Here is an 8275-nt window from a genome sequence, read left to right as displayed (position 1 = left end):
TTATCTGGGACATACATGAAGCCTTGAAAATTTTGCTTGTAATTCAGATACAGACAGGAGCTCCCTTACCTTTTCTTTGTACTTGTTAAGCAACAGTGAAGTTAGGTTTTATATGGATGCAGACAGACCACCAAGACACATTTTGTAAAAGGAAAAAATGAGTTTTACATGTATTTGCTGCTGTGGATTACAAAAAAAGCAAAAGCAAAAAAATAAATAGCCGACTACATAAAGTGGGCAATAAATGCTTTCTAGATAGAGTATGAGGTCTTAAGCTTCTCTCTTCATCATGATGCATTAAGAGATAGGCAGAATAGCCTTAGAAGTACCAGATTTCTGTTTCAGGCCATACTTGGACCTCTCAATTTCCAAGTCATTCCTCTTTCTTTCTCTCTCCCCCCTCCCCTTCATTTAAGCCATGGCAGGGATTTGCTCTAGCAGTGCAGTCTGTTACACCAACACAGTATCTGCTCTATCCTTTCATATACTCTGGTATCTCTATCACTAGACATATTATCAACATTTCATTCACTTACATAGCTACTAATGTCATGAACAAATGGAGTTGTCTCATACTGAATCAGACCATTGGTTCATAAAAAACAGTATTGTCTACTTAGACTGGCAGGGGCTCTCCAGGGTGTCAGGCAGAGGTCTTTCACAGCACCTACTTCCAGAGCCTTTAAATGAAGATGCCAAGGATTGAACCTGGGGCATTCTGCATCCCAAGCAGGTGCTCTACCACTGGGCCACATCCCCACCCCATGATGATCAAATGGGGTAGTACCTATATAAGGGAATGAGAAGATACAAATTGTACAAGAAAAATGGGAACCATCAGAAACTGGTGGCTGTTGCTCATTTTGGGTAGTCCATCTGTGAACTCTTGCTGTACCCTGGAAGTGCTATGTTGACCATTTATCTATTTAAAATACTTACATCCCACATTTATATCTCCCACACTGCAGAACTCAAAGCAGCTTACACAATAACACTTTTAAAATTAAGAACAGGTTTTTTTTTTCTAAATTACTAGAATGATCAGTATCAAAATGTCTCTATTCCACTGATTACTGGTTTTGGGTTACATTTTTTTTGCTCCATCAAATAGAATTTGTTTTGAATTCCTATTAAATTTAGCTTTTGCCTTGTTAAATGGGGTTATACTCCAGTGCTCCTCAGTGCTTTTCCCCCCACCACTTTCCCAGAGCAAAATAGTCAGATTTTAAGATGCTATGGATGGTCCCTTTCTTCTTCTTGCTGCTGCTGTGGACTAACATGGTTACTCTTCTGGAAATTTTTAGGTTCAATATAGTATTTCATGGAAAGAACATCACTCTTTGTCTAGTGAGACTGCTGAATGGACTTGATTGCCTTCAAAGGTTTATGGTCACACTGCATAAACTTTGGTACTTTGTTCAGTGTGACAGAAGGGATCACAGCCTCCTTTAACTGCTAGTGTATCTTTTCATAATATGAATGCAGTTTGACTCTGCAGATGTTTTTGTTTGTGAGTATCTGTGCATGCATCCATTTCTTCTGAGTATCACTCTCAGGTTAATGGGCATAAAAGAGCCATCTGAATGACCTAGGGCAAGCTGGGTGAGATATTGTACTGGTTGATCCAAGAGTATTTGGAAGGTCAGGCAAAGAGCCTTTCATGCTGTTTGAAGTTTGAAGTCGTGGAACATACTTTTGCCCATCTATTCCATTAATCATGGACAATTGCACAGATTGAAAATGGGTTCTGGACATTTATAGATAGATATAGATATGACATCCAAACTAACAAGGGGCTCACACTTGCTTATGATGCTGAAATTGATTGATAAAAGCATTGTACAGCAGAACAATTGTACAGCTACCAGTTTACATTGTCTCTTGACTTCAGTAGATCTCTTCATGAGTGAGTGGTTTCAGAATTGGGAACAGGTAGGTGTCTGTAAGTGGTACAAATCAGACCTCTTGAATTTGAAACTAACATTGTAAATAATCTCGTAATCTGGCTATCTGTATGCCATTAGGATTGTAATAGTGCTCCACTACAGATGTATCTCTAGAGCTAGTCTCAAAGGAAGGGAACTGGAATAAGCATTACCTTTGGAAGCGTTTCAAGTTTATGCTTTGATGGATTATTTTCTTCCAATTTACTGCCTATCCCATGATGTCTAACCCTTCAATCAACAACCAACAAGGAGACGCCCCCCGGTAACAGGACATAAAACCCAAGAGTAGGCAACCCATGACCTGAGGGATAAGAATATCACAAATAAAAATGAATGCCAAGAAGAACAATAAATATAAATTTATAAATATCAGTATGTAAGTGTATAAAGTGATTACATGCTCTTATATCCAGAGGAGTTAGCCGTGTTAGTCTGTAGTAGCAAAATCAAAAAGAGTCCAGTAGCACCTTTAAGACTAACCAATTTTATTGCAGCATAAGCTTTCGAGAATCAAGTTCTCTTCGTCAGATGCATGATACAAACTGGTCAAATACAGAAGAGGAGGGGGGAGGATACCAAGTAATATCTATCATATGACAATCAATGCATACTCATGAAATACAATATCTAATAGTTGTCGGCTGTGTACAAATGAATCTTGTCCACAAAATAATATAGTATTTTCTTCTTTTCTAGGTGTGCTGGGAAAGGGGCACTCCAGAAAGGACACCCATGCTCAAAGTAAGTCTCTGGTAATACCAATGGTCTATAATCCTATTGTCTTCTCTTTTGCAGGTGGGACCATGAACAGTGGGGTATAGAAAACCTCTTAGCACAACAAGGAATTGGCTTTTGAAACTTCATGTTTCATGGATATGCTTCATCAGGGGTAACATGCCCAGTCCACCCAAACTCACATTCAAAGACAAATCTTAAATGAGTGTCAGTAACGGCACACCTCAATTTCCAAGTGGACCGGATATTTACAATATTCTTATCCCTCTGGTCATGGATAACCCTTCAATCAGTCTGTCTTTGGCTTGTGCTCACTCAAATACTACAATGTCTCTTCAAATAAGTGTCCTCCATCATTACCAGTTTCCAGTCAGCATCACTGCTGAAGCAGGCATTTGGTAGGGCTGACAACCAAGTTATTTTCTCCATAATTGGCCTTTCTTATATTCCTGAACTGAGATGTATAGCAGAGATTGGGATTCACTGTTTCAGCAATATCTGAAAGGCTGTGCTAGCCCTGGAATATTTGACCCTCAAACACCTTTAAACAGACATTCCACCATAGAAAATTATTTTGAAATTATCTGAAGATTTCAAAATTTGTATGCCATGTAGTATAGGTCCTGCAGTTCAAGAAACGTATCCAAAGCCCTCTGGGGTCCATCATGGAACTAGAAATTTAGCTCTTTGGACTCCTGTAAGAGAAACTGAGTAAATTAAGCATTACTTTGTCAACTATATGAATTTAGATTCCAGTATAATTTACTTGACTACAGATCACTCTTGAGCCATGTGTAACCACATTACAAAGGAAAACTAACTTCAGCACAACTACTTCGTCCCTCAAAGCAGGACAAAATTTGGATATGGATTATGGGTATCTGACTGATATTGTTTAGATGCATCCAATCACCGATGAATAGCTAAGGCTATATAATAGAAATATTTCACGTTATTCTTGTGTTTGCCAGCTTGCAATGTCATTCCAGATGGCAAATACAAAAATAGCATGAAAAAACCCTCTTTCTAAAATGTAAACTCAAAAAAATGATTTTGTAGTTCTACTACAGACTTCCCAAAATGTTCCCAACTGTCCAATCTGAATTGAAACTAGAGTATCTACTGTTTAATCTATAGTTTCACAATTCCACTCCTATCAACTATTAATTAATCAATTTAGGCTTATTTGAACCATTGGTTGCAATAGCAGGGTTAAACAACTGCTCAAATCCAATTGAAATAAATGAATCTTAAAAGTTTTGAGCTTTGGCTGGATCATGTTCATTTATTATATATTCACTGATGGCTTAATATAAAGACAGGATGCATCACCAATAAATGCACAGAAGTGGCTACACCAACTTTTTCCTCAAGCAATGTAACAAACACTGGCCTTGTGGGGGAATTGCTCTGGCACCACAGTTACCCTGATGCAAACAGGGAAGCTCAAAATGCCAGTATATTTTCCCCATTAATTCTCAGAGATCTACACTTTGCTCCAGAAGTCTCCCCCCACCCCATTCATTATAGTAGGAGTATCTCTAGAGCAATAGAATTGTAAGGTCTCAGTTGTTAACACGAAAGTGGGACTGCTTACATTTGATTACTGTGTTTAATGAAGTGTCACATTTACTTACAAGATGACATGATGAATCACATTACGTTTATTATAAATCAACATATAAGAATGGACAAATGGTTCAATAAAGCGATGCATTTTCAAATATAAGATTAATGCATTTAGGCTTGTTGTCATATTTTTTTCCCTTTAAAAAATGCCAATGCACTGTTTACTTTAGCCCAGGAGCTAAATTGACAATTTGCTTTTTAAAAAATGATCTGCATTTTCCATCACCCTGCACTATACATTTTGTCTCAGTAGCCGAAAGCATTAAATCATTCGGATGAGTAAATCCAGTTCACCTAAACCTGTATGTACAGCCTTATATATGCATGATTTCATACTCAGACATGTACACAAACGTGCATTCTTATCCTTCACCCCATGCTATGTCACATTTCTCACCGATGTTCTCTTTTTGCCTTCTTTGTGTAATAGTCTACATATCCCTAGTTTTTGGACTTACTAGCACTTAAGAATTAGAACTAGTCTCCTAAATGAGACATGTTCATTTAATGTTGTTGATTGACCCATTTTGTACCTCTCCCAGTTTCCCCCATTTTATGATAATAGCACTTGAGCATCCCTTTATTTTACATGACCCCTCAATTAAACAGGACATCTACTTTCTTTCCCTCCCTTGCAACCTTCATTAAAAAGGCCCTAATTCACCACCCAATGAGGGGAATTGAATCAATGACATTCTGTACTTCCTTTCTTCATGGCACAAGAATTTTGTTTGAAAAGGGGGACTAGATTTGTTTGTATGTCCTGTAAATTTCTATTTTCAGCTGTACTGGCATGTGGGAGACTGGTGTTATGGGCAAATAACTCCCTTCCTTGGGAGAAAATGGGTCACAACCTTATTGATTACAGCCGTTGGAGCTTTGGCTCTGCATAGGGCACAGAACCCTGGCATTAGCTGGCCCACCTGCCATTTGATGGAATGCCCCAGCCCACTTGGCTGGGAAATAAATGCAGGATAGGAGGAGGTATAATGCCTGTTCCAGGCACAGACCTGAAGATTCTCTGTCACCTGGAGGGAAACCTGCCATTGGCCCCTGAGCCAAGCACATACCCTTTGGTTTCCCCTCAGGTCTCTTAAGGGGACCCTGAAAGGGCTGAGCCTCCCAGCTGGTACAAACTCACCCTAGTGGATCTGGCCCAATGTCCCGAAATTGGCCAAAAAAATGTAGCAAGTGCCCCAGTGGACTCTGGCAACCACAGGGTGGAAGTGTGAGTGACCATCTTGTCGCCAACACAACATGGAATAGCAACAAGACCCCAGATGTGCTACGTGGCAGCAACAAAGCTCCATCCATCTCCCCCCCCCCAAACACTCAACACCCTGATAAGGCAGTTGGTGGAGTGTGGGAACCTGGGAGCCTCCCTGCCCTGCCCTGCATGATGGCAGCCACTGTGCCTCCAAAAAGATGACTCTTCACCTCACTTCCCCTCCCCTAGTTGCAACACGGCCTGCTATTAAGTCAGGTGGGACTCTTTTATGTATGTTTGTCCTGGAGAAATGGTAATGAAGATTCATTGTGTTTAGAGGAGTGTGATAGCATTTGAGTGCTCTCACAAATGTGTGACCTGAAACTCAGTCATATTGTAAGGGTGGTGGTGGTGTGTGTGTGTCTGCACTGTCAAGAGTGGAGGAGGGTTTGCCAGCTGGCTGAACCTGAGCTTTTTTGCCACATCTGCATTTTGCTCTGTTTGAATGACAGGTGTACATGGATTCCACATTGGTTGCCAATATGTTAAGAGACCATGGTAACAATCGCTCATCTCCAGGGAATGGTGCAGCCTCATCCTTCACTTTCAGACATGAAAGAAATGATTTCAGGTGCCAGAAAGGGAACTCTGATAAAAGAAAACATTTTGGTTTTCATGGCACTAGAGTTTGCCCTACAGCAACAGCTTTGATAAAGAAAATGTCTCTTTCTCTCTTTACATTTACAATTAATCAATGACTATCTAAAAACGATCCTTTGGCCTAAAGGATACTGACAGAAAATGTTTTTTTTAAAAAGAAAAACGTCTTCTTTACCCTTTCTCATGATACAATATACCTGCTGTATCAAACTCATAAGCTGCTCTGAGGCTAAATCTAACTTCCGCTTTCCCTTTTGATGATGTTCTGTGGGTATCAGCGGTAGAGATGGGCATGAACAGAAAAAAAAATGAACATGATGTTCGTTGCCATCCATGAACAGGGACTCACAAACAACCACAAACATGGCCCTGTTCACAAACATGTTCGTGGTTGGCTGTTCGTGGGGGCCAGTAGGCTCTCCTCCAGCCATCATCCAAGTCAAGATCCCTACTGCACCACTTCCAGAAACCTGACCTGAGCAGGCACCAGGAAAGGTACTAATAATAAATAATAGCTTGACCCAGAGCCTGGCAGCAGCCCTGGAACTTGAAGGGCAAGATCCCTATTCCACCATACACAAAGAAAATTCAAGCTCCAATGCACTCTCTCTATCAAAATGCCAACAGCAACTGTCTCTCCCTCTCCACTGTCTGCAAAACCAGAGCTGGGAGCCCCCTCCTCCCTGGTCTTTGCTTCCTTGTAACAAATTTGGAGATCCACACTGGAAAGGAAGACCTGCCTATCAAGCTAAATTGGGCTTAGATTGGGGTTTCCAGGGCAACAGCAGGAATTCAGACAGAGTTCAGACAACCCCTGCCTAAGTTGCCAAGGGAATTGATTGCAGGTGTCAGACTGTCTGGATGCATCCACGAACAATGAACAACGAACACTGATGAACATGATGACCTGTTCACGAACATGTTCATTGTTCATTGTTTGTGGGGGCCAACAGGCTCTCCTCCAGCCATCAAGATCTCTACCACACCACTCCCAGAAACCCTACCTGAGCAGGCAGCAGAAAATGTACCAGTAATAAATAATAGCTTGGCCCCAGAGCCAGCAGCAGCCCTGGAACCTGAAAAGGTAGATCCCTACCGCACCACTTCCAGAAACCTTACCTGAGCAGGCAGCAGGAAAGGTACCAGTAATAAATAATAGCTTGGCCCAGAGCCTGGCAGCACCCCTGGAACTTGAAGAGGTAGATCCCTATCCCACCACACACAAAGAACATTCAAGCTCCAATGCACTCTCCTTGTCTCTCTCTCTCAAAATCCCAACAACAAATATCTCTTCCTCTCCACTGTCTGCAAAACCAAAGCTGGGAGCCCCTCCCCCCTGCTCTTTACTTCCTTGTAACAAATTTGGAGCTCCACACTTGAAAGGCAGACCTGCCCATCAAGCTAATTTGGGCTTAGATTGAGGTTTCCAGGGCAACAGCAGGAGTTCAGACAGAGTTTAGACAATCCCTGCCTAAGTTGCCAAGGGAATTGATTGCAGGTGCCAGACTGTCTGGCTTGATGAACAGCAACGAATAGCAATGAAGGAGGCTTGCAATGACCACCTGTTCATTTAGGATGAGGCCTCACAAACAGCTTGTTTGCAAACAGCAGATTGGGCTGTTCGTGGCTTTTTTTTGTTCGTATTGCTGTTTGTGCCCATCTCTAATCAGAGGTACTGACCAAGAACAAACACCGTGGGAACAAATATTATTTAACATGTAATGCCCTATTTGGTGGTTTAAGTCATCTAGAATGCTACATTGTTGTAGAAATGTATACTATAAATGATCTTTAAATAAATGAACATTTTAGAAAAATACTACATGAGGGCTAGGAGGACATAAAAAACCAACCACCAGTCTCTCACCCTATTTGTCATGTCAAAAACATACCATCAAAATATTGGTTGAAACAGTTTTGGCTTATATATTTTTGGGATGCATTTTCTGCAGGCAAGGCTGGGAAAAAAGGAGGAGGATATATTTTTAAAGACTTCAACAAATGATACTTGTTTTGTAACCTACCCTGAGCTTTCAGTTATGAGGTAAAAAACAACAATAGTACCTAAATGTTTATATAAATGTATAGTTTTGGAAAT

General features: G+C 40.8%; 1 non-coding gene across 1 annotated transcript; it reads right to left on the bottom strand.

Moving 5' to 3' along the window:
• Positions 1-687: 687 nt before the first annotated feature.
• On the bottom strand, positions 688-759 carry TRNAP-GGG (transfer RNA proline (anticodon GGG)). The gene has a single exon. It is a non-coding gene; the product is annotated as a tRNA-Pro (tRNA).
• Positions 760-8275: the final 7516 nt, after the last annotated feature.

The sequence above is a fragment of the Eublepharis macularius genome, chromosome 7, assembly GCF_028583425.1.
Source record: "Eublepharis macularius isolate TG4126 chromosome 7, MPM_Emac_v1.0, whole genome shotgun sequence".
NCBI lineage: Eukaryota > Metazoa > Chordata > Lepidosauria > Squamata > Eublepharidae > Eublepharis > Eublepharis macularius.
The sequence above is the reverse complement of the archived record's forward strand: the minus strand, read 5'-3'. Positions and strand labels throughout refer to the sequence as shown.